Source organism: Ochotona princeps, chromosome 6, assembly GCF_030435755.1.
Source record: "Ochotona princeps isolate mOchPri1 chromosome 6, mOchPri1.hap1, whole genome shotgun sequence".
Classification (NCBI taxonomy): domain Eukaryota; kingdom Metazoa; phylum Chordata; class Mammalia; order Lagomorpha; family Ochotonidae; genus Ochotona; species Ochotona princeps.
Genome location: NC_080837.1, coordinates 4,862,926 through 4,888,885, shown reverse-complemented (window position 1 = coordinate 4,888,885; position 25,960 = coordinate 4,862,926). Strand labels below are relative to the sequence as shown.

The following is a 25,960-nucleotide window of genomic DNA, read 5'->3' as shown; positions in this document are numbered from 1 at the left end:
GATGGTCCAAAGCCTTGGGACCCTGTACCCACATGGGAGACCTGGAAGAAGCTTCTGGCTTCAAATCAGCTCAGCTATGACCTTTATGGCCACATGTGGCATGCCAGTGGACAGAAGATCTTTTTCTGTAAATCCGACTTTCCAATAATGAATAAATACATCTTAAAACAAATAAACAAAAAACCAAAACCAAAACAAATAAAAAACAATGTTCTCTATTGGAACTGAAAGAGAAATAGGTACCGTTCCATGTTTTTTTCTTTTTTTTTTTTTTTGCTCTTTCTGGATCTCTGTCCCAGTGCACTGGGAAACATTCAGCAACCATAAAAGGATTCCCTGACTAAATGCAACCATGCTGTTACTCAGCCACTGATGCAACCGCTGTATTCACCTCAACCCAACTTCCCTCTTTCAGAACCTCCCACGGCACTAGATTTGGGTTATTGCCAGAGAATTACTTCAATTGCACATTTTAGGAGGAAGAAAGGGAAACACACCCATGATTAATAAAATACATGGTCTTATCAGTCCTGTGCAGTGTCTTAAAAACCTGAAACTGAATAAAAGGGTGTATGTGTCAATTCTGTTTCAGACAGATATTACAGAATAAAGCCCCAATCATTCTAGCAGGAGCTTGACCAGCCCAGGAAGCAATGACAAATGAAGAGAATACACTGTGGGAGAGATTTTGTGTTCTGCCTGGACAACAAAGTGATGCGGTTGGTGTCACAAGCACAGCTAATGAGCACAGGGGCTTTAACCTCAAGATGGTGAGCTGTGAAGAAAAAAGAAAGAAAATCAAGAGTCTTTTGGATGAGGAAAGCAGAAAGTTCAGAATAATATAGTATGAGAGAATTTTCTGTTCACAAGTACTGGGTCAACTTTATCACAAAAGAAAGAAACTTAGCATATAGCAACACATGGTAAATTTTAAAATTATAGACGGGCCAAAGGAAACAGAATAGAGAAGGAGGAAGGAAGTCAGCCTTCCATGATTAAAGAGGAAAAAGGTGCAAGTTTGGGAGTAAGATAGACTAGACACTACTTCTGTTTCCCAATTGGCAAAGAAACCTCTGATATAACTTATGACACTATGTAATCTCTCATAGTCCAAACACCGCAAACTTGTGCAACCTTGTTTACTGTGCTCTTTACGTAATGATAGGTAATGGTTCCAAGCATCACTTAAGAATCACAATACAATAGCCTTCTAGGAACATACAGCTTATTGGGAGTTTTATAATCACACAGAATAGGCCTGTGCAGTCACAACCCTCTGCCAAGCCCAGTCTGCCACTTGTCTATGAACAGTTTGCAAGGAAGTAAGAGTTTTCATATTTTTAAACAGTTGAAAAAATCTAAAATAATATCTAAATATTCATAAAAGTATGAATATGATGAGGGGCTAGCACTGTAGCAATATCATAAACTGCTACCTTATGACTCCAGTATCCCACATGAGAGTGGGTTTGAATCCTGGCTGCTCCATTTCCAATCCAACTCCTGGCCAATGTGCCTAGAAAGCAGTAGACAATGACCCAAATTGTTGAGCACCTGTCACCCATTTGGAAGATCTGGATCAAGTTCCAGAATCCTGAAACTGGCCTGGTTCAGCCTTGCTGCTGCAGTCATTTGGAAAGTGAACCAGGGGCCTGGCGTGATAGTGCAGTGATTAAAGCCCTCGCCTTGCACGCACCAGGATCCCATATGGTCGCCGGTTCTAACCCTGCAGCCCCGCTTCCCATCCAGCTCTCTGCTTGTGGCCTGGGAAGGCAGTTGAGGACAACCCAATGCCTTGGGAGCCTGCACCCACGTGGGGACACCTGGAAGAAGCTTTTGGCTCCTGGCTTCGGATTGGCTCAGCTCCAGCCATTGCGGCTACTTGGGGAGTGAACCATTGGACAGAAGATCTTCCTCTCTGTCTCTCCTCCTCTCTATATATCTGACTTTGCAATGAAAATAAATAAATCTTTACCAAAAGAAAAAAAAAAGTGAACCAGTAGACAGCAGTTTTCTCTAATTCTGCTTTTCAAATAAACAAATAAACACTTTTTAAAAATGAGATGAAATTCAAATTTCATTGCCCATAAGGTTTTATCCAAAAATGATTCACTCATTTGTTTCATTTTCTGAGGTTGTCCTTGAGCCACAGAGTCAAGGGGCAATAGAAGAGAGATGTGGGTTTTTGGCCCTTTACAGTGACCATCTGTTAATATCTGACAGGAAGGATCTTCAACATGCCTAGCCTCTAAAATCATTTGAATTCTGCTTTGCAACATCACGTGTGATGATTGTCAGGCATGTTACTCTTTTTTTAAGATTTATTCATTTTATTGCAAAGTCAGATATACAGAGAGGAGGAGAGACAGAGAGGAAGATCTGTCCCATGATTCACTCCCCAAGTGAGCCGCAACGGGTCGGTACGCGCCGATCCGGAGCCAGGAACCAGGAACCTCTTCCTGGTCTCCCACACGGGTGCAGGGTCCCAAGACTTTGGGCCGTCCTCGACTGCTTTCCCAGGCCACAAGCAGGGAGCTGGATGGGAAGTGGAGCTGCCGGGATTAGAACCGGCGTCCATGTGGGATCCCGGCGTGTTCAAGGCGAGGACTTTAGCCGCTAGGCCATGTCGCTGGGCCCAGGCATGTTATTCTAACCTAACAACTGCTAAGCAGCAATTTTATATTTAAATTTACTACCTCATAATATTGAAATACTCTTCATAACCTCAAGAAATACATTTTTCTAATTTGTAGAACTTCTTAGGTATGATACATCATTTTCTTCCCACTGTTTCTGATTTAAAGGCAATCAGTGACAACACAGAACCAATGAGCGCCAGTGATTCAGTGTTAGAAAAAAAAATAAGGATTTTTTGAGGGTTTCTGAACCTAGCAGAGTGTGCACATTAAAACTCATTCTAGGATGACTCAATTTCTGTTGCTGATCACGCAGGAATCAGCAGGCCCCTGGAAGCAGTGTGCTTTCAGCAAGGCCATGCAGGAAAAGGGAGACGCACGAGGCAGGGCCTACCACGCTCCAAGCTCTGCAGCAGGAAATGATTTACCAGGACGGGGAGGCAGGGCCTCGCTATCCTAGTCACGGGCAGAGACAGAGAGGAGAGTGCCAGGAGGCCAAAGTAGCAGAAAAACGGGCAAAAGTTCCAGGTGGTGAGGAGGGGAGCTCTATTGCTCTGGGCAAGGGTGTGGTTGAGTATTTAGTGAGGTAAAAATGTAGACACAAGAAAGGTAAAATTTCTTGAGAAGAGGGAAGAACTTTTAAGGAGAGAAAGTTGCCATGGAGTTTGTAAGAGGAATGACAAGTCATAGCTGACAGAGAGCCAACAATTCTGTATGTTCTCTCTCTTGTCAGGGAGAAAACATTACTGGATACACGCTGCAAATCAGTAGGGACCCCAGGGCGGGCCAGGGCACGGAAGCAAGGAGGAAAGCAGTCTAGAAAAGCTGTTCTAGATATGCCTGAAAAGAGCTAAGATACACTGAACAAAACTGCCTTTAAGGGAAAACCTCTTTTATGTTTCAGTATTTGATAGGAGTCAGTGTAATGGCTCAATTGGCTACTCCTCCAACTCCAAGCACCAGCATCCCATATGGGCACCATGGTGTATGTGTCCCGATTGCTCCACTTCCTATTCCAAATCCCTATTTATGACCTGGGAAAGCAGGAGAGGATAACTCAAATCCTTGGGACCCTGTAACCACATGGGAGACCCAGAAGAGGCTCCTGGCTCCTGGCTTCACACTGGCTCAGCTCTGGCCACTGAGGCCATTTGGGGAGTAAACCAGCAGCGGGACGAGCTTTCTGTCTGTCTCTCCTTCTCTCTCTAAATCTCCCTTTCAAATAAAAATAAATAAATATTTACCCAAAAAAGTATAGAAAAGTATAGAAAAAGTTTAGAACCCAAGAATGTAAACTTCACAAGTAATTATCACTTACTAAAAGAAATATTGGATATTGTAAGATGCATGAACATATTATTCATGATCAGAAAAGATTTCAGTCAGTGGAGAAAGACCCTTACATGATAGGAACAGAATCAGCAAATGGAGACATTAAAAGCACTATAACCAAGTTCTCTAACATTAGAGGATGCAAATGAAAACAGAAATACAATGAAGAGAGAAATGGAGATTCTTTAAAAAGAACTTCCTGAGATAAAAAATACATAATTTTTGAAAAAGAAGTTTAATTACATGGGTTATTAGATTATATACTGAAGAACACCAGATACAAGTCAACAGCACTGTAATTTATTCAAAATGAAGCTCAGAGAGAAAACTGCATGAGACATGAAGGAACACTGTTACAATGGTTGTTTATTGGGTATGGTGCAGTGGCTCAATTGGTTAATCCTCCCCTTGAAACCATACGGGTACCAGTTTGTGTCCTGGCTGCTCCACTTCCCATCCAGCTCCCTGCTTGTGGCCTGGGAAAGCAGCTGAGGATGGTCCAAAGCCTTGGGATCCTGCACCCGTATGGGAGACCCAGAAAAGGCTCCTGGCTCCTGGCTTCGAATTAGCTCAGTTCCAGCCATTGTGGTTATGTGGGGAGTGAACCAGCAGATGTAAGATGTTTCTCTCTGTATTTCCTTCTCTATGTAAATCTGACTTTCCAATAAAAGTAAATAAAACCTCAAAAAAGTTGCTTATTATACACAAAGGGTTACAATGTTATTGAACAGATTATAATAAGCTAAAGAGGCATGTCATAATCAAAGAACAATCACTAAAACCCAAACAATTAGCCAATTGGTGGTGGGGGGGGTGGCACAAATTACCTGACACAGAATATCCAAAAGCATTATTAATGTAGGTGAAGGGTTAACAGGAAATAAAGTGCAAGATGGTAGATTTAAAAACCAACCATGTTGGAGTGGGTACTTGGCCTGGTAGGTAAGATGCCAGTTCAGCTGCCGCAGCCCAGCAGGGATGCCTAGTTTCAATCCCTGGCTTTCCTCCCTGCTCCAGCTGCCAGGTAATGCAGCCCCTGAAGAACAGTGCCCATGACTCAAGGCACTGTGCTCCTGCTGCCCACAGGGCAGCCTGGCTTGAGTGCTGGACTCTTGGCTTTGTGTCTGGCCTGTCCTGGCCATGGTAAGCACGTAAGGGAAAAACTTGCTAATGGGCATTCTCTTTTTCTCTCTTCTCTCAAAAGTAAAATATAACCAATCACAGTAATGCATTCCCTGTAAATCATCTGAGTACTCCAATTAAAAGAACAACAACAACAAGAAAAGACCTACATACATGCTATAACTGTTTCATAGCAAACATAAAGAAATAGGATAAAAGTAAATGGATGAAAGATACATCATGCACACTGGAATTTTAAGAAACTTGGACAAGTCACATATCAGAAAAAGAAGACAAAACAGTACTGCTATCCAAGGGTCTTTTTTTATGACCAAGGGGTTGATTAATTTATTTAAAAGCTAAACTAATTATAGAAGTGTGTGCATAGTACCGTATCTACAAAGCAAAAGCTGACAGGACAGAAAAGAGACATGAATACAACTTCCGTGGTAGACATCAACGCTCCCCTCTGTCACGGCAGGGCCAGAGCCCTCACAGCACAGGGAGGATACAAACACCTGGGCAGCACACTCAGATGAATTTCAGGTTCACAGAGCTTTCCAATCCACATGGCAGAGCCTAACTTTCCACAGCGCCCATCAACTATTTACCAAGAAGTGTGCCGAGCCAAGAATTAAGCCTATAAGAGTCAAAAAGACTGAAACCAAATACAGGGGGCATGTATTTGGCACGTTTAACTGCCACTGAGGACATCTGCATCGGAGTGGCTGGGTTCAAGTCCTAGGTCTGTTCCAGATTCTAGCTTTCTGCTTCCGTGGAAAGCAATGGATGATGGCTCAAATACGTGGGACACTGCCAACATCCATGTGGGAGAACGAGACTGAAGTCTGTCTCTTGACACTGGCCTGGCCCTACCCAGCTGTCGCAGGCACCGAGGGAGTGAACTAGCAGATGAGATCTCTCCTTCTCCTTCCCTTCCTCCTTCGTTTCTCAAAGAATCAAATCAATGAAAATGATTATCAAAAAGCAACTATGTAAAGTACATCCTCTCATCACAGTGGACTTAAATGTGAAATTCCCCAAATACTTAGAAACTAAGCAATAGCTTCTGAAATAATCCGTGGACCAAGTAAGAAACGCAAGGTAAGTTCTGAATTCAATGATAATGAAAACCCAACACATGGAAACCCGTGATATCCTGCTAAAAAGGTGCTTGGAGGACATTTATCATTTTCTGTATCATTATTGGGAGATAAAAGGCCTAAAGTCAATTATTCAAGCTTCCAGGAAAGGCAGTTAGACAAAAGGAGCAAATTAAGCCAAAATTAAGTAGACAGTAACAAAATAATGAAGAACAGAAGTCAATAAAATAGACACCTAAAAATATAGAAAAATCCATGAAGTAAAAAACAGGTTCTTTGAAAGAAAATGAATGCAATTGATAAGACTCTGACTAGTCTGAAAAAGGGAAGACAGAATATAATCGCTAAAGAGCAGTGAAGTTGGCAATTTGGACAAGTGTTTAGTGATTTTAAGCGACAAGATGTCGTGCTCAACTCCTAAGGGGAAAAAAATTGCATGCTGGGATGACTGATACCTGTGGTAATAAAGAAGTATCGTCTACACTGGGGTCCATAATCAGAGAGCCAGTTCCAGCCCTAGCACCTCTTTCTGATCCTGCTTCCTGCTAATTCATCCTAGGAGGCAGCAAATGATGGCTGGAGGATTTGGACACCTGCCACCTGTGTGGGAGACCCCAAAACGGTTTCAGGCTCTTGGCTTCTGCTGGTTGCTTCAGACATTTGGGGGAGGGAAACCAGCATATGTAAGATTAATTTCTCTCCGCCTTTCAAGTAGATGAAAACAAAGGTTTGTTTTAAAACAGCAGGGAACAAGAGAAAAATGTGCTAATGGAATAATTCTGTCCCTTTGTTGTAGTACTGGCTACATGGATGTACAAATAATACAGTGGCCGGGCCAGGTGCAGTAGCCTAGCAGCTAAACTCTTGCCCTTGCATGCGCCGGGATCTGAAATGGGTTCCAGTTCTAACCATGGTGGCCCTGCTTCCCATCCAGTTCCCTCCTTATGGCCTGGGAAAGTAGTTGTTGACAGCCCAAAGCCTTGGGATCCTGCACCCACATGGGGGACCCAGAAGATGCCCCAGGCACCTGACTTTGGATTGGCACAGCTCCAGCCATTGTGGCTACTTGGAGAGTGAATCAATGGATGGAAGATCTTATTCTCTGTCTCTCTTTCTCTCTGTATATTTGACTTTCCAATAAAAATGAAATAAATATTTAAAAAATAATACAATATCAAAGAAGTATTCTTACGTTACACTGATGTGGATTTCCTGATCTTGACATTGTTCTACAGCTACATAAAATTTAAATAACATGGGAAACATGAGTGAACATTTCTATACATATTGATTTAAAACCAGAACTAAGGGGTCTTGCACAATGGTTCAACTGGCCAATGCTCCAACTCCAAGCATCCCATATGAGTACCGCTTCATGTCTTGGATACTCTACTTCCCATGCAGCTCCCTGCTTGTGGCCTGGGAAAGCAGTAGAGGACAGCCCAAAGCCTTGGGACCTGCACCCGCATGGGAAACCCGAAAGCAGCTCTTCTGGCTTCTGGCTTCAGATTGAATCAGCTCTGGTTATTGCGGCCATCTGGGTTGTGAACTAGCAGATGGCCGACCTTTCTGCTGTCTCTCCTTCTCTCTGCAAACCTGCGTTTCCAATAAACTTTCTTTCCCCCCAAACTAGGAAGTCAAACTGAAAAGGCTGCAGACTATGATTCCAGTTACATGACATTCTGGCAAAGGTAAATCTACAGAGAGTATAAAAAGTATCAGTGAGCTGCCAGGGGCTGAAACAGAGGGAGGGATGAACAGGAGGCCAGGCACTTAGAGTGCTTCAACGTCTGCTATACTATTCCATAGGTTACAGCTGTCATGCACGCATGCCACTGTGCACCTGCCCGAATCCACAGACCGTGCAATTGTGTGCAGCCCTACAAGTGAACCCCAATGTGCACTGTGAAGTTTGGGTGACTGTAACATCTCAATGTGAGCTCATCAACTTTAAGAAATGTGCCCTATGACTGAAGACATTAAAAATAGGGGAGACTACACATACATGGGGGTGGGGTGGGGTAGTATGGGGTATAGCTGTTACTATCTTTTCTAACTGTGAGCGTCAAATTGTTCTAAAACAGAGTTCTAAATAAACACTGGAAGGAGCCGCAACTAACAGGATAATAGTGATATAGTTTTAAAACAGAATACTACTCAGTAACTGAAAGAATGAACCACCAGTACAAACACTACAGATGACCTCACAAAGAGAATACTTTCTTTCTGAAATACTTTGGTAACAAGCAAAACAGGGATGGACTACAGTTCAGTAGTTGCCTACGGTTAGGCTTCAGGAGAGTTTTTTTAAAAAATTAGTTTTACGTATTTGAAAAGCGGTGTTGGAGAAAGGGGAGATATAGCCCTGCAATGGCCAGGACTGGACCAGACCAAAGCCAAGAGCCAGGGACCTCATCATCCGGGTTTCTCACATGAATATGGGTAACCAAGCACTTGGGCCATCTTCTGGGGCTTTCACATCCCATGAGCAGGGAGTTAGACCAAAAGCAGAGTAGCCAGGGCTTGAATCTGTGCTCTCAGCTCTTCAATTTTTTTTTTTAGATCTGTAAAGATCATTCTAGTTTTAATTCTGTAACTATCCACATGGTGTTTGAATTTAATTTCTCGTCCTTGGTTTTCCTTTGTAAAATGGCTTCCAAAGCCTCTTCCTAGTCTAGGCTTCTGCTAAGCTTTTACTATCTCAGAATTAACAAGGAATATGATACATCTTTATATGGACTCTAGCACTACAGACAGTGTGCTTGGTTTACAATCTTTGCCGTTACTGGTTTTACATCTTCTTTTAATGAATTCCAAACATCTGACCTTACTAGCTTTGAATATTTTCCCTCTTTGGAATAATCAGACCGCAGACTATAAGGATTGTACAAGAGTTTATTAACTTTTCTCATGTCAGGTAATCTCCATAGTTTGATATACAGTCTGTGAACTGATATCCTTACTAACAAAATAATGTCTGCCATGCCTAATATTTAAAATATTATTTAATCTTCCACCTGCAGGTCCACACTCCAAATGGCCGCAACACCCATGACTGGGCCAGGCCAAAGTCAGGAGGCTGGAATTCCAATCTGAGTCTCCCACATGGGTGTCAGGCACCCAAGTATTTGGGCCACCTTCAGTTATCTTCGTAGGCAGGAAGGTAGATGGGAGGTGGATGGAAAGAGGAGCCATCTGGGATTCAAAATCCCACTACAATATGGGATGCTGGCATCATAAGCAGTAGCTTAACGCCACAATGCCAGCTCTATCGTTATTAATTTTATAAGACGTGATATTTGCATTACTGGTCTAGGAATCATTCATAATGGTCAAATACATTTTTTTTTTGGTTCTTTACATAAGATTTAGTGTCCCCACACCTTCTGTAATCTTCTGCTACTTTCGTAGATCTGAAGACCATCAATGTTTCAGATTGGCAAATATTATATTGAAATATTCCATTTCTATGTAAGAATAGGCAACGTTGGCAAAGAAGTTCATCAAATTTTGAGATAAAATTTTGTGTTCATAGAAAAGAAGTTGTAATTAACATCCTCTGGTTTAAACTTTTGTTGGAGAGAGAGTTCCATTAAAAAAAAAAGAAGGGCCCGGCGCTGTGGCCTAGCGGCTAAAGTCCTCGCCTTGAACAACGCACCGGGATCCCATATGTCCGTGGATTCTAATCCTGGCAGCTCCACTTCCCATCCAGCTCCCTGCTTGTGGCCTGGGAAAGCAGTTGAGGACGGTCCAAAGCCTTGGGACCCTGCACCCGCGTTTGGGAGACCCGGAAGAGGTTCCTGGTTCCCGGCTTCGGATCAGCGCAGCACCGGCCGTTGCGGCCACTTGGGGAGTGAATCATCGGATGGAAGATCTTTCTCTCTGTCTCTTCTCTGTATATCTGACTTTGCAATAAAAAGAAATACATCTTTAAAAAGAAGAAGCCGCTCAAGAGCAAATGATTTCCTATTCCAACAAAAGTTTCATCTGGCAGAATAATCTCTGAGTGCTTTTGAGAATTATCCTATCTTCTCACTTTGACAAAGGAAAAAAAAACACTAAGATTGTATATCTATATGCTAGAAAGCAGTCAACGTTTTGAATATACCTGCTTGATAGTATTCTTCTCTGGTAAACTCAAATAACCAAGTGGCAAGACATTCATGTCTTAGATTAGTTCACTAATCTTACAAGTAAGATTTTAAAAATATGTATCATCTTATTTAATAATTTCAATCACAATACTAAGATAGAAAATGAAGTCCTAGGTTATGCCTAATCATTTCATTGTTAAATAGAAAACTAATCAGCTTTTCCTTGTAACCCCATCATCATGTCAAACTTTAAGATGGACTGTTGAGGAAAGGAAGCTGTAAATCAAATTGTTTTTTCACTTTCTGGGTGTTGCTAGTTACCACTCCCCCACATATGCAGACACCACACTCACACACTGGGTGTTAGTCACACTCCTCCCCCCCCCACACGTACAAACACCACAATCACACACCGGGTGTTAGTCACACTCCCCCCCCCCAAACACATGCAGACATGACACTCACACACAGGGTGTCAGTCACACTCCTCCCCCCCCACACGTACAAACACCACAATCACACACCGGGTGTTAGTCACACTCTTCCCCCCCAAACACATGCAGACACGACACTCACACACTGGGTGTTAGTCACACTCCTCCCCTCCACACACGTACAAACACCACACTCACACACTGGGTGTTAGTCACACTCCCCCACCTCCCCCCCACATACATGCAGACACCACACTCACACACTGGGTGTTACTCACACTCCCCCACCTCCCCCACACACACATGCAGACACCACACTCACACACTGGGTGTTACTCACACTCCCTCCCCCCCCCACACACACATGCAGACACGACACTCACACAATGGGTGTTATTCACACTCCCCCACACACACATGCAGACACCACACTCACACACTGGGTGTTAGTCACACTCATGCACATCGGCTAGGTATTTCCCTCGCTGTCACCCTCCAGATGTACTAAACGTGACCTTCTAAAGCACCTGTTAGTGTTTTGAGCCTCCACACTTCTCATTATTGACTTCTTTTGTAGAAAGTATCTTGATACTAAAACATGATTACATAGAGAAATGAATCTGTATTAAAGACAAAGCACTTTGGGTCTGGCGCGGTAGCTTCATGGCTGGAGTCCTCGTCTTTCATGCGCTGGGATTCCATGTGGACGCTGGCCCTGCTTCCCATCCGGCTCCCTGCTTGTGGCCTGGGAAAACAGCAGAGGATGGCCCAAAGCCTTGGGACCCTGCACCCGCGTGGGAGACCTGGAAGAAGCTCCTGGCTTCGGATTGGCTCAGCTCCTGCTGTTGCTGCCGCTTGGGGAGTGAATCAGTGGACAGAAGATCTCCCTATCTGTGAATCTAACTTTCCAGTAAAAAAATGAATAAATCTTTAAAAAAACAAAACAAGGCAAAGCACTTCAATGCTACTTGATTTGTCAAAACTGGGGAGAAAAACTTAATGTTTCAATCATGTCTTTAAAGAAATAAGTAATGAGTGAAAAGGATTAATGTACTAAAACCAAGCCTTCTGACTCACAGGGCCACACACGTGCATGCAGACAACCAGTCCAGGGGCCTGGCTAGCTGCAGTTGACTCTCCATCAGAAATTTTTAAACCCCAAGGCCAAATGAGGGAAATTCACAAATCACAGGAGCCAGCCAAGTTGTCCATGAAGATTCCAAGCCCTGAGCAAATTGTCACAGTTCTGTTGTGACCACTGAATCACAGCTGGCCAATGAGAAGCTAAAAATAGTTCAGACTATAGTCTGGGGAAGCAAGACACAATCATAGTATAACAAAAACAATTTTATGAAACTGTTTGTGGCAGGCACTTGAATTTTCCACAAAACCAGCTCTGGAGTTATCCCTGAAACTAAAGATCGGCTACTGTGAAGTGGCCTTTTATTTCCTTCTTTAAAGTATCATAAGGCAATTGGTGGAAAACAAACAAACAAAAACCTGGCATATGTGCTGAGGTCAGATACACAGCTGAGAAGTCAAGCCGAGGTCCAGTCAAGTCCGCATCAAGCATCATTTCCCAGAATTCCCCAGCCCCTTGCTGGTGGGAGGTGGGAGCAGGTGGGCTCTGCAGGACAGGGCATGTGGGAAGCACAGCAGCTGCTGGGCAGGAGGACCTCAAGGATCAGTGGCTTCAGGAAGGACATAATGCATTTGTCTTTTCTGAGTCAGACCTTGTAAGACTGCCTTCAAACTGTCTTCTATACCAACTCCCTCTGTTACTGTTTTCCTTACTTGAGCAGGATTATTAGGGAGATCAAAGATCATGTTTTTACTTATTCTGCAGAATAAAGACAGTTGGCCTCTTGGGAATTATAGTATAAAGTAAAAATTAGAGATTTTTTTCAGGAACATATTTTCTTATCTACAGAGAAAGCGCCATCATGCCATATAATCCAGAAAAATCAGTTACTTTTAAAGGAAGGACAATTTGGAGACCAACAGAATAAATGGAAGGAGGATCACTTAACATTCACACGCTAGTTTTAAGCTTTTTTTTTCTAATTAAAAAATTTTTGGTTTTGTTTTATAGAAAGTTAATGAGAGAAATTAATTTTTTTTTTTTGCTCTACACAGGAAGGTCATGGGCATAAACACACATATTGTCTTGAAACAATGCCTCCACAACTGAAGAGTGGAGAAGTAAGACCTCCATCAAGTGGTGAAATAATTGCCTAATTCTGCATATAGCCGCAGATTTTTCCAAACTCATTCATTTTATTCTATCCTTTTGAATTAACTGTTTTGGTTCTCCTTGGCTCAACTACAACTTGTAAATACTTCTCTCTAAAGTACAGTCTTCTTGAATTATTTGTTAGCATAAAGCAAACCAAATGGTTCACTACTGGTGAACACAAGGACACAAAAAGTCAGTTATGCTTATTCTTAACCCAGGAATAAGTGAAAACAAATATTACATCAATTCATAGATTTTAGTTTTTTGCTATTTGCTTGCTTCTGTGTTTCTGCTACTTATACCACTGTAGCACTACTGATTTCATGCTAGAAAACATGTTTTTCTATTCTTGCTTTGATTTGTTTCATAAAACATTGAATTATCATTTTCACATAATAATAAACCTTGTCATTAAAGCAAGAAAACATGGTAAAATTAATGAGTTAATTAATTTATTTTTGAAAGGCAAGGAGAAAAAGACAGATACATAGAGAAAGCAAGAGAGCCCCCATGGGTAGATTCACTCCCCCAGTATATGAAATGGTCCCAGGCTGGGATGGAAGCTGGGAGTTGGGAAGTGGGCCAAGGTCTCTGACACAGTGCCAGAAACACAAGCACTTGAGCCCTGAATGCTGCCTCTCGGGGTCTGCATCAGCAGAAGTTGCAGTCAAAAGCTGGGTGGTTCCAGGACCCAGGCACCCTAAAGCAGGTTGCAGATATGTTCCCAGCTAAGGCCAAACACCCACAGTTAACATAAACTTCAGCCTGAGAGTCACTGAGTCCAGATCTGACTGTGTGGCCCTGAGCAACTTCACTTTGAGGATCAATATGATGTGGAAGCCACGTGGCTGCGGTGTGTGTGGGAGAGCTGTGAAGTGTTTATAGTTCCATTCAAATATGAGTGCCTTGTTCTCTTCATCCATCCCATAGGAGGATGCAATTAAGTGATCTCAGAGGATTTCTAAACATTCTTTGATATTTACATTTGAAACACGTTGAAAAAAAAAGCACCCTTCTGACAGCATACTTTCATAATTAATTAAGCAACCTGGGGAAACAATTAGCCTTCTCCTCTTACCAAATAAGTGTGAAAGCAGAGAAGTGTCAACAGCACATAGGTCAGTAGGAAAATGGGGGTTTAGGTCTGAGTCTTCCTGATTCCCAGCCCCAAGTTCTTTCTGTCATACCAAGGCCGTGACCATCACCTTCACAATTTTGTGGATTTCAAATCTACCTTCACCATGGCATCAAGCAGCTTTAGCAATTGCTTTTTCAAACTGGTTACAATGAAAGGTTTAGTAAAAAGATGCAAATATATTTTGATCAGATGATTAAACTGCTAGTAGCTGAATGTTTACGAATGACGCCAACAGGCCAAAGCAGCTCAGACCAAACTGTCTAGCTACTTGTCTGATTTGTGTGATGACCAATTTGAGGTCTATGGGCATGACGCAAACCCTGTCTAGCCCCTCCCAAAAAAGATTTGGGTTCTGCTTTTGCTACCAACTAAGGAATGCTTGGGCCCCTGCCACCCATGTGGGATACCCAGATGGAGCCCTTGTTCCTGACACTGACTTGGCCCGGCCCTAGCATGGAGGCTATTGGGGGGTAAACCAGTAGATACAAGATTTCTCTCCCTCCTTCTAACCGCTTCTTAAAAAACAAAACAAAACAAAACAACCCCACACAGGGATAACATCAAATATTGTACTTGGCTATAGTGAATTGCATCAGGCAGTTCATGTTGGGGCCATACAACAGTCGTCTGGGACACAGGACACAGTAAGCATCCACAAACACTAGTTCTTTTCTCTGATCTCCTAAACTTTAGGGAAATAGAGAATGTTTTCTGGTCTTTGTGTTCCTCAGAGGGCTTCCTTAAGTGAAAACCTCCAAGTCCCTGGCCTCAGCTTCAGCAATCAGGAGCTGCACCGCAGCCAGCCCTGACTATAATGGGGCCAATCAGGTTTGAAATCAACAGACATGAGTTTGAATCCCGGATAAAGTCTGAAGAGCTTGTGACCTGGAGCAGTTTACCAAACCTCACAAAACTTCTCATCTTACAGTGAGAATGCTGTCTAGTGCTTCATCGGTTTGCTTTTCATAGTCACAGTTAACACTGTAAACACTCTGAAAAGGGCATGTCCTCTTTATCTCTCTATCTTCCATACTATTATGAGCGAGGTTCAAAATTGTAAGATTTGCTGGTGGGATGAGGCAGGAGATCAATTTACAAAAGGATTCAAAGGTAGGATAAACATGCTACATTATGGAAAGGAAAAATACAAACCAGGCTTAATTCGCGTCAACTCCGGACACCGTGTCCTCGTTTCTTTTTCTTTCCTTGTGAATGGGCCACAAATATTCCTTTCCTACAGGAAAAGGAAGGGGAGGCACATATTAGTGAAGAGCATTTGAAACATGCCTTATATTCAAGTATTTTTAATCCGCCATGAAGCAGAATCAGCCTTTTACATACTGTTTGATCTGTTTTAAAGCAATACAATATTTTAGCTGATTCATACAACTGAAAATGCCATAGGTTTAAGCAGTCAAAATAAGTTTTCTTTCATATAAATAAAAATGTTCCTTGGTACAAAAAATTTTTCAAAAATAGCAATACTTTCAGTGAAGATGACGTAAATACTCAGGAATTACAGAAAGTATTACAGGTTATTACACTATGCCAAAAACCATCGTTCTTAAAGCGCTCATAACTTTTTAGGTAGAGAGAGAGTGCTGAGTTACACAAAGTCTAGTAAAGACCTGGAATTGAATGCCCAGGAAGATACACATCATAGTTTGTATATAATTTCAGTTGAGACAAGAAGACCAGTCATGTTTGTACTCTGCAGATCTCTAAATCTTGTTGGTAAGATACTTGACAAACTCTGCTGTGGAGTTCTTAAAACCGAGTAGACACACAGGGTTTTAGAACATCATCAGTTTAGGACACATTTAAAGCAAAGTGTCAGCAGAAAAAATGAAGAAATAGATTATTACCCTAGGCTTCTGCATGCATGTGTGCGCATGCACACACACATAAAAGAAAGAAAAATAAATATTGACTCACATGAAAAGAATTAAGTAATGCCTCGGTGCTTTTATGGTGTCCAACTACCAGGCTAAGCCACACAAGTTTGACTGTGCATAATTAAGTGTAAGTCAGCACCTTTGGGCTAGAGTAATTTATATTAAAGAAGCAGAATAAGAGATTTAAGAATTTGGGGTGGTTTCTAAATATGCAATAGAGCACTAGTGGCTAAGTGATTAAATTTTAGAATTACACAAAGTGTGAAAAAGTCACCCTTTATTACCCTCAGGTTCTTCAAATACAAAAATGGACATGATAAAACCTACTCCTATAGGATTATTTTAGGGATAAAATGAAAAGATACAGATAACACATTTAATACAGGGTCTAGGTTATAGTAGCTGCTCATGAAATACCACGGATTTAAAAACAGTTCTTGTCAAGTCATGAAACTTGATACAGCATTTAATGAAATCTCAAAGAAAATAAAACATCTTCCAGCTGGACAGGGTGGCAAATTTACATACATACTGCCTTTCTACTACATAATATGACCCAATGTACCATTCCAAGTGAGGCTCCCACAAAGCTGCTGCTGTTCTCTTCGTAGGAGTATTTAACCAAAGACCCTTTTCCTTCTCCTTGGGCCACGCCTTTTCGCGCCCTCTCAGGGTTCACTCGTTCCACTGCTTCACCACATGCTCTGTGCTCCCAGAACGACTGGCAGGACTCATGAGTGAGTGATCCGAACCCTGACCTTGCCTCTGAACCGCACTCTCTCGCCTGAGGGAACCATAAGCAAAATCTCTGTCACCACACCTCCGCTGCTCCTCTTTTCCTCAAATCTGTTCTTCTTTTCAAAGTCATTAGTAACACCACAGCTACAACGGCTCAAACTCAGCTTGGTCGCCACCGCACATTTTACCAACCACCTTCTTTCTATTCTGACCTCTCTACACACTTTCCAAGTCTCCCGCCTCCCTCTGTCCCTACAGAGAGTATCCCACGCCGGGCTTTGGCTCTTGTCGTGATCCAATTAGTAATCTAATTCATCCTCCTATGTCTACCTTTATCCTACCTCCAATTTATTTGCTATACTGCTGCCAAAATGATTGGGTTAAAATGGAAATCTTGGGGTTGACATGGTGGCACAGCATCCTAATCCTCCACTCTGTGATGCCAGCATCCCATGTGGGTGCCAGTTTCTGTCCTGGCTGCTCCAGCTCTGAACTAGCTCCCTGCTTTTGGACTGGGAGAACAGCAGAGGATGGCCCAAGCCCTTGGGATCCTACACTCATGAGAGACTGGGAAGAAGCTCCTGGCTTCAGGTTAGCTCAGCTTTGGCTGTTGCTACCATGTGGGGAGGTAACCAGTACATAAATCTCTCTCTCTGTAAAACATGCCTTTCAAACAAAAATAAATATTTTAAATATATATGTATACACACACACACACACACAGGAAATCTTGCCACACCAAACACTACCAAAATTCAGACCCTTCTGTCATTCACAGGATAAATTCCAAGTTTGATACATAAATTCTTCAGGGAACTGGATCATGCCTATCTCTTTAACTCATTTTCTGTTTCCCACCTCATCACTCCACAACCACGTTACAGTGTTTGCCAATCTCTTGCAATCTTCTGCTGCTCTTTTTGCCAATATATCCTTGCACCATGCATGCGAAACTCACTTGTTCTTCAAAATTCAGGCCCAGGACCATCTCTTCTGGAAACTCTGACCACGGCACAAGCTCATGCAACAAGCACCCAGGAGACATCTATTTAACTGTACAAAAATTGAGACTAAGCAAACTGATGACAAAGCACCATATAATTTATACACGTGAAGCCCATGAGAAGGGGAACTAGAAGGATTTCAGTACATTTCTTTGAAGAGAAAGACTTGGCCTGGTGGAATTCAGGGAGCAATTCGTCACAGACAGATGAACACAGGAAATCAAAGTATTCACAAGAGGAAAGCAGAGAGGAGGCTGGACGTGTGTGTGTGTGTGTGTGTGTGTGTGTGTATGTGTGTGTATAGCAAGGACTGGAGGGATAATAACAGAGTAATAAACTCACAAATATAGCTATCTTAACAAAGTGGCTTGGATGCCACAACCAGTACCATACCTGAGATTCACAAACCACTTTATCTAAAACTATATGAGACAGCTGCTATTTAGATACAAACCTGTACTTCCATTAGAAATATATTAGTTTAGGAAGAAATTTTCATTTGTTAGTCAATATCCTGCATTCATAAGAGTTTAAAGAATGTATCCTTACTTAGCAACTGCTCAAGAACTTCATTAAATTCTCAAATTATACTTCTGTATTGCATAAGAGTTTATGAAGTTGAAATAAGTTAATTAGGGCTTCATCAGTGAAGTCAAGAGCCAGTCAATCTTAGGATATAATATTAGAACATTAGGCTGCTCCAAATCAACAGGGAAAAACAACAATATAGTAAGTTTAATGTTCAATGCACAAGGGCCCTACAACTACCCATGTTTTGCTTTCTCATTGCAACTATTAAAAAGTACCAATCTTCAAACTACAATACCCTGGTGATAGTGCAGAAGAACAGATTAATGAGGTATTTTCTCCATGAGAAGTGAAGATTAAGGTCATCTATCAAAAATAAGGACAAGGAAAAATGTGATCATAATCATTATTTCTATTCAATGTTTGAGAGCCAGAAGCAAGTGTGAGGGAGAGAGATCTTCCATCCTCTGGTTTACTCCTCATGTGCCCACAACAAATGGAACTGGGCTAGGCCAAAGCCAGGAGCCAGGAACTCCATCCAGATCTCCCACCTGCACGGGAAGCAAATAAGAGCTTGCACTCTCACCTGCTGCCACCCAACCATGAGCAGCAAGCTGGACTGGAAATAGAGGCAGGACTCCATAGCAGGCTCTTTGATGAGGGATACAGGTATCCCGAGTATCTGGTTTATCCACTGAGCTACACCATAACATTCTGAATGATGTAAATTCTATTTTTTTCAGTAAAGACAGAAGGCATATTTACGCAAATTTCTTGGAAGAGCACAGATCAGTCAGAGGTGGATTAAGTCACATGAATTCACTGTCCAGAAAAACCATCTACTACAAACTGAAACAGCTCCAAATGCAGGTCTGTAGGACTTTTCTTTAACTGTGTGTCTCTAAAATACCTCAAGTGTTACTTCTATATCAAGGAGAGAGCTAATTAGAAAACATACACGCTAACCAGCACAGAACCAATTCAGAGATAACAGCCAGTGTTTGGAGTCCTGGGTCCACTAGTCCTTGACTTTGTAAATGCCATCACTTGCTTTCAGGTTTACAGACAGCAGAAAGTGAGAGACATGACTGAAAGTTAAATTTTAGCACAGCATTGATGTCATGTCAGAAGGTATGGGTAATTCTCACTCTGACACAATATCTGTAATTTTTAAAACACCCCTACTGATATGAACCAACATTCCCAAATCAAAAGTAAAAAAAATCCTTTTAAGCTGTGGTATTCAAGCAAACTGACACACACAAATGCACACATGCTAGTCTTCGATTACAAAATCTCACACATAAACACCACTACAAAACAAATTTTGCAGAGAAGAGGGACTGATAATGTTACAAGTGTGCTAAAGAGAATAACATTAAACATAAAAGAAACTGGCAGCCCACCAACAGGATGCTGACAGCCACGTTATGCACAGGTGTGCGGGAGATGATCATTGTTGTCAGTTAATGTCACCTGTGTTTCTCCAACATTCCATTTCATGAAAACCTTGCGATTTAGGGAATATGGAATGGTCCATCTAATCTAAGACAGTGGACTCTTTCCATCCGATTTGCATTTATGTTTCAGTAAGAAAGTTATCTCTTTACTTTTGTTAAAAAAGAAGATTTATTTATTTTTATTGCAAAGGCAGATTTACAGAGAGAAGGAGAGACAGCAAGATCTTCCAACTGCTGGTTCACTCCCCAAGTGGCTGCAATGGCTAATGCTGAGCTGATTCAAAGCCAGGATCCAGGAGCCTCTTCCAGGTCTCCCATGCAGGTGCAAGGGTGCCAAAGCTTTGAGCCATCCTCGGCTGCTTTCCCAGGCCACAAGCAGGGAGCTGGATGGGAAGTGGAGTAGCCGGGACACGACCATATGGGATCCCGGTGGAAGCAGGACAAGGACTTAGCCACTAGGCAATAATGCTAGGCCCAAAGGTTATCTATTTCTTATGATCATATTGTCAAGTATCCATTAGGAGGAATGTCTACAGTGTGCTAATTTAAAGGTTTCTAAATGACAGATTCTTATATGTGTTTTTAAGACAATTTCTTTATTTGAAAATACGAGTGACAAAAGAAGGAAGAGAGAGAGAGATAACTCCATATACTGGTTCACCCCCTAAATGCCTGTAAGACAGGGCTGGGCTAGGAGGAAGCCTGGAGCCAGGAAGTCACATGTGGCTGTCAGGAACCCACACACTGAAGGTCTTCATCTGCTGCCTTTCAGGTGGAACAGCAGAAAACTGGACCAGCAATGGAGGCAGGACTTGATCCCAGGCTTTCCAATATAAGATACAGGCATCCCAATTGGTAGCTAAATGCACTATGCCACAAGCCCACCTCTAACACAGCAGATTTTATATCCCCACCACACACACACATACACACACTTAAATGACACTTGTTATTTATAGTTTTATTACACTGCCATAAATACTGAATTAATCAATACTGAACTTTATTTCTCGAGAAACAGGACCTCGAGGGTTAGGTTCCAAAAAGTTTCTGGACACAACATTTGTATCACACGATCAATATGTAAACTTGTTTCATGTGCATTTCTGTTGAAAGACACCTTACTTTATACTGCTCGCTCATGAACATCGCACTCAGAGATAACAGCATTACGACTGAGTAAAGCATGTCTAATAGACATATTGCCTAAGGTATATGACAATGTTTTGCTTTTAAATTTTTACTTTAATTAATTAACTAATTAATTTTACTTGAGGGACAGAGAGACCAAAAGAGAAAGAAAGAGAGACACCGAGAGTGAGAGCGAGAGAGAGATCCTAACCACTGGTTTACTCCTAAGTGCCTATCCTGGCTAACAGGCCGGAAGCAGAGATTGGCGCTGGGAACACACTCAAGTTATCCCACATGGGTGATAGGAATCAGGTTTTCCTTGAGTCATCATTATTACCTCCCAGGGACTGCATTAGTAGAAAGATGGAGTTGGGAGCGAGAAAAAAGGACAACCTCAATCAAACTTTTACTCCATTAAAGTGGAAAAACAAAAGCCCTTTTCCAGTGCCCTCAGCAAGTTTGGCTTGAATTACATTGTCCACATTTGTCTGATGACAGTGTCTTGATGGCCTGATCTCCTTGAGGACTGAGAATGGCTTCATATGTTAGCCACCGGTTCAAAACCCAGCTGAGTATGCAGAGTATCAAACAGATAGCAAGGAGATATTCACATCTATGGACTAAATGGATCTAACGCAGGAAACTGTATGGAGTGTAATAATAGAAGAACTCTGCTTTCCTACTTTTAGATAATATAATGAAAGAGCTTTAAACATCTTTTCAGGGCTATGCAAATGAAGAGTTAAATTTTGTAGTAGCTTGATATCTATTACCATGAAATAACACATAACTGATGCTCTCTCTATAGATTAAGAGCGTATTCACAAGGAATCAAGGGACTTACATTTTTGTTTAAGTAGAATACACATTTCTGTTGAGTTATCAGATAATGCTTATTTATTTCCAAGGCTTTACAGAAGAGGAAGGAAATGTAAACAATACAAATGCACCATAAAATACATAAAATACTATATACACGTCTTATAAACACAAAGATTCTACTAAGTCTCCAGAGGAAACTCCAAGTTCTCATGTAACAAGTCTAGAGCATCTGACAGAGAAGGAAAATGAATTAAAAACGAAAGGCTATCAATGTCTCCAACAAATGTTGAACATCAGTTCAAGGATGGGTGTTTTTGGACTTGAGTTTTGTTCTTCCACTGTTATAGAAAAATAAGCTAAGCTAATCATATTGTATACCTACTCTTTTTCAAGGAAAAAAATGCTTTATAAAATAAAATTGTTGTCCGGTTGCATTTATGTGGCACATACAATTTGAAAAACCAGGGCACGGGAATCAAAACAAGTGTGTTAAGAGAGAACAGTTGAGGGCCTGGTGCGATGACTCAGTGGCTAAATCTTTGTTTTGCAAGCGATGGGATCCCATATGGGCACCAGTTTGTGTCCTGGTTGTTCCACTTCCTAGTCAGCTCTCTTCCTGTGGTCTGGGAAAGCAGTAGAGGACGGCCTAAAGCCTTGGGACCCTGCACCTGTGTGGGAGACCCAGAAGAAGCTCCTGGCTCCTGTCTTCAGATAGGCTCAGCTCCAGCCGTTGCAGCCAGTTGTGAAGTGAACCAGAGGATGGAAGATCTTCTGTCTCTCCTTCTCTCTGTAAATCTGCCTTGGCAATAAAAATAAATAAATAAAAATAAAACAGTTGACATAAAATTCCATTCACCAATGAACAACTGCTATCAATGGCTGAAAAGTATTGAAGTAGGCTGAGATCCTAAAGTACTTCTAAGTAAAATCAATATAACAGTGGAAGCATTGAATATTAGTTTTTCTTGGGCTTTAATACACTTGACTGAACTTGGAGAGTATACCTCACGGTGAACATATGGCTCAAAATCTCCAGGCCACATTGGTAGTTGGCACTATTTCTACACATGATAAGGTTAGTGGCCTATTTTCCAAGTTTGTACCATCTAGAAAGCAACCATAACTAAAGAGAAAAATGACATGCCTGAATCACTGCTGTCTCTATAGAACGAAATCCTGAGAACTGGCACACCTTCATTTTTATTACATTTAAAACAATGCAAGGTAACTTCAAAAAGTGCAGGAGAGATAGCATTAAAAGATAAGTATTTGGGTGCGAAAAAAAAATTATGTACCTTTCCAAAAATATGTAGTTCCATAAACTTTCTGAAGGCCCTTCAGATGTGTTCCAAAAGGAGCATGGTTTCCTTGGTTTAATTAACTCATGTTTTGAAACATCCAACTCTCAAACCTCATTGAAGACTCACCATATTCCGATTCACCTGAACACAGACGTTCCTTCATGTAGGTTACCATGGAATTATTTGATACTGGAAACTGACTTATCTCAATGCATAACACTACTTCAAAAGTATGGGCTGGTAAATTCCAGCTCAGCATGGCATAAAGCATCCTAGGGTCACAAATAGAACAGAACAATGTTCAAGAGAGGATCGGGTTTGTATTTACATCTGTAGGTGGAACATCTATTTCCACAAGAAATCAAAACTTCTGAATGTTAAGAATGAGCGTGTGTGTTACAGTTACATCCACTCCATTTCAATTACATAGATTTTTGCTTTAAAACAGAGGGAGAGAGAGCAGGATGTTTTTCTTGTCTTATCTGCATACATAGCTGTATCCACCAAAGCTTCAACAGTTAATATTTTTCCTACAAAGGAAATGTGGAACACCAGGACTAAGCAATAAGCCGTCACTATACCAATGTGTGCAAAAATAAAAAGCTGTGATAGTTACCATAGGAGGTATTTTAAATATTTAATTTCTTCAATGGAAAAAGGAAGAAAACAGCTTAAGCTTCATTGCTGCTTGAAATGTGTTTTCTCTTAATAAAAATTAGAAAAGGGATTGGAGAGAGAGGGAGTGAGAAAACAAGTTAGAGCAAATGAGAAATAAATTGGAATGAGGTAAGCATGACTTAGTGTGTGGTACAGGGCAACTTTACCCTGCAACGCACTGTCATTAACTATGACAGCTCTTAGCAGCTCACACATTCAGTAGGATGCATATTTTTCTTTCTAAAGCTGAAAAAACATAAGAAATATTGTAAGGAAGGAATAGAAGGGGGAGGGAAGTATGGAGACAAGACAGAGATACATACACGCAGAGACTTTGCATTTTGATCCAAAGCACCAAGTACTGAAGCGCAGAGAATGTTCCAGGAGATCAATTCCTGTCATATTAGGACATCGAAGATCAAAATTCCAGCTTAGTGGGGCCTGGTGCAGTAGCCTATTGGCTAAAGTTGTTGCCATGCAAGCGCCAGCATCCCATATGGGCGCCAGCTCTAATCCCGGCAGCCCCACTTCCCATCCAGCTCCGTTTGCATCCTGGGAAAGCAGTCAAGGATGGCCCAAAGCCTTTGGACCCTGCACCTGCATGGAAGACCTGGAAGAATCTCCTGACTTCTGGCTTTGGATTGGCTCAGCTCTGGCCGTTGTGGCCACTTGGGGAGTGAATAAACGGACGGAAGATCTTCCTCTCTGTCTCTCCTCTTCTCTGTGTATCAGACTTTCCAAGAAAAAATAAATAAATGTTTAAAAAAATTCCAGCTTAGTGTGAAAGACAAAAATTGGATTTAAGCAGAAATAACCAGTTGAAACACACAATCCTGCAGGTCTGAAAAAGCCTAGACTACACTCTCCTGTCATTCCCTGGTCTCTAACTAAATTTGGAAGCGTTTAAATGATTTGTCATTTGCTAAAATTAAGTCTCAGGATATGTGCAGAATGGGAAGTGCTTCCTGGAGCAGCAAGCCTGACAGATGCCGTGAGCAAGCACCACCACCATGCAGGGAGGAAGTGCACACTGCCACAGCAGCTATTCATAACCGACATTTTCACTACTTGTAATAGTAACAAATGTAAAATATTCCAATTTCGAGCTCACTCCAGGCTGAAAATAGAGTCTCACCTCTAAGAAGCTTGGGTTAACACTACAGCAGAACATGCACCGCGGACACCTGTGGCCGCCTCACCTTCCTAAAGCGTGTATCGCTGCAGTTGGCCACAGCTCATCCTCCTGGCAGGAATTTAATCATCCTGTCAATTATCTGGACAAGCAGGTGAAAATATTTCTCATAGGGGATTCTTTTAACACAATCTGGTCTTTCTTCAACTCTAAAATCTGTACGCACATGATATCTGAGCGCAGGATGAGAAAGTAAAAAAAAAAAAAAGAAAGAAATCTATTAGGTGTTAATCCCTGAATGTCTCAATGACACTGCTTTTCTTTTTGAGATTTTATTTATTGTTTGAAAGGCAGAGTGAGGCAAAGAGAGGATCAGACAGAGAGAAAAAGATCTTTCACTTGGTAGTTCAGTTCCCAAATGGCTGCCACAGCGAGGGCTAGACCAGGCTGAAGTCAGGTGGCAATTACACCAATCCAGGTCTTTCAGATGTGTGGCAGGGGTCCAAGCATTTGCTGCCCTGTGGGCTCATTAGCAAGAAGCTGCATCAGAAGCAGAAGAGCTAGAACAGGAACAGGCGCTCCTAAACGGCATACACGCATTGGAAGTGGCAAGTTAACGTGCTAAGCCAGATGCTGGCCTTCACACTGTTTCTCCAAGTCACAAAATGTACTGGGTTCTACAAATTCATGATGTGTTAAGTTTTAACCTGACAGATATTACTGAATGTCATTATAAGCGATTCAGTCAATAAAATCGCTATGTCAAAAATTTACAGCTTTCTCTGTGCTGTTTCAGATAATTATTTGAAAGGAAAACAAATGGATTAGATTTATATTATGCTAGAAAATGGCTCTTCAGTCCAGTTGTTTTAAAAAACGCTATAGTCACTGTTTCTTGACAAACAGACAATGATTAAAGGATGTCCCCATATTTCATTTATGCCTTTAAATACAAACAGTATTTATGACACGTGACGGATTTCCCGGAGGTTTTGTACAAACGTTCTGCTTACCATATCCTAATCACAAACATGCACACTTAATAAAGAATACTTACATTGGCTAATCAGGTTGATGGCTGAGGAGGACTTCAATGGCAGCCCTCTAAAGGAGGGAGCCCTCCCCTGACAACCAGGGAAGCCACTCTGCCTAGCCCCTTTCCACACTGCACATGGTACTGTCTGCTCTCTTTCAGCT

The 25,960-nt window shown here is 41.7% G+C and overlaps 1 protein-coding gene across 2 annotated transcripts in view; it reads right to left on the bottom strand.

Annotated features, from left to right (window-relative positions):
- PEAK1 (pseudopodium enriched atypical kinase 1) overlaps positions 1-25,960 on the bottom strand; it is a 313,213-nt gene that overhangs the window by 169,853 nt on the left and 117,400 nt on the right. For both annotated transcript variants that reach the window (XM_058665498.1, XM_058665497.1), the window contains one exon: positions 15,248-15,329. The gene's annotated coding sequence lies outside the window, so the exon portion shown is untranslated. The remainder of the gene's footprint in view (positions 1-15,247; positions 15,330-25,960) is intronic.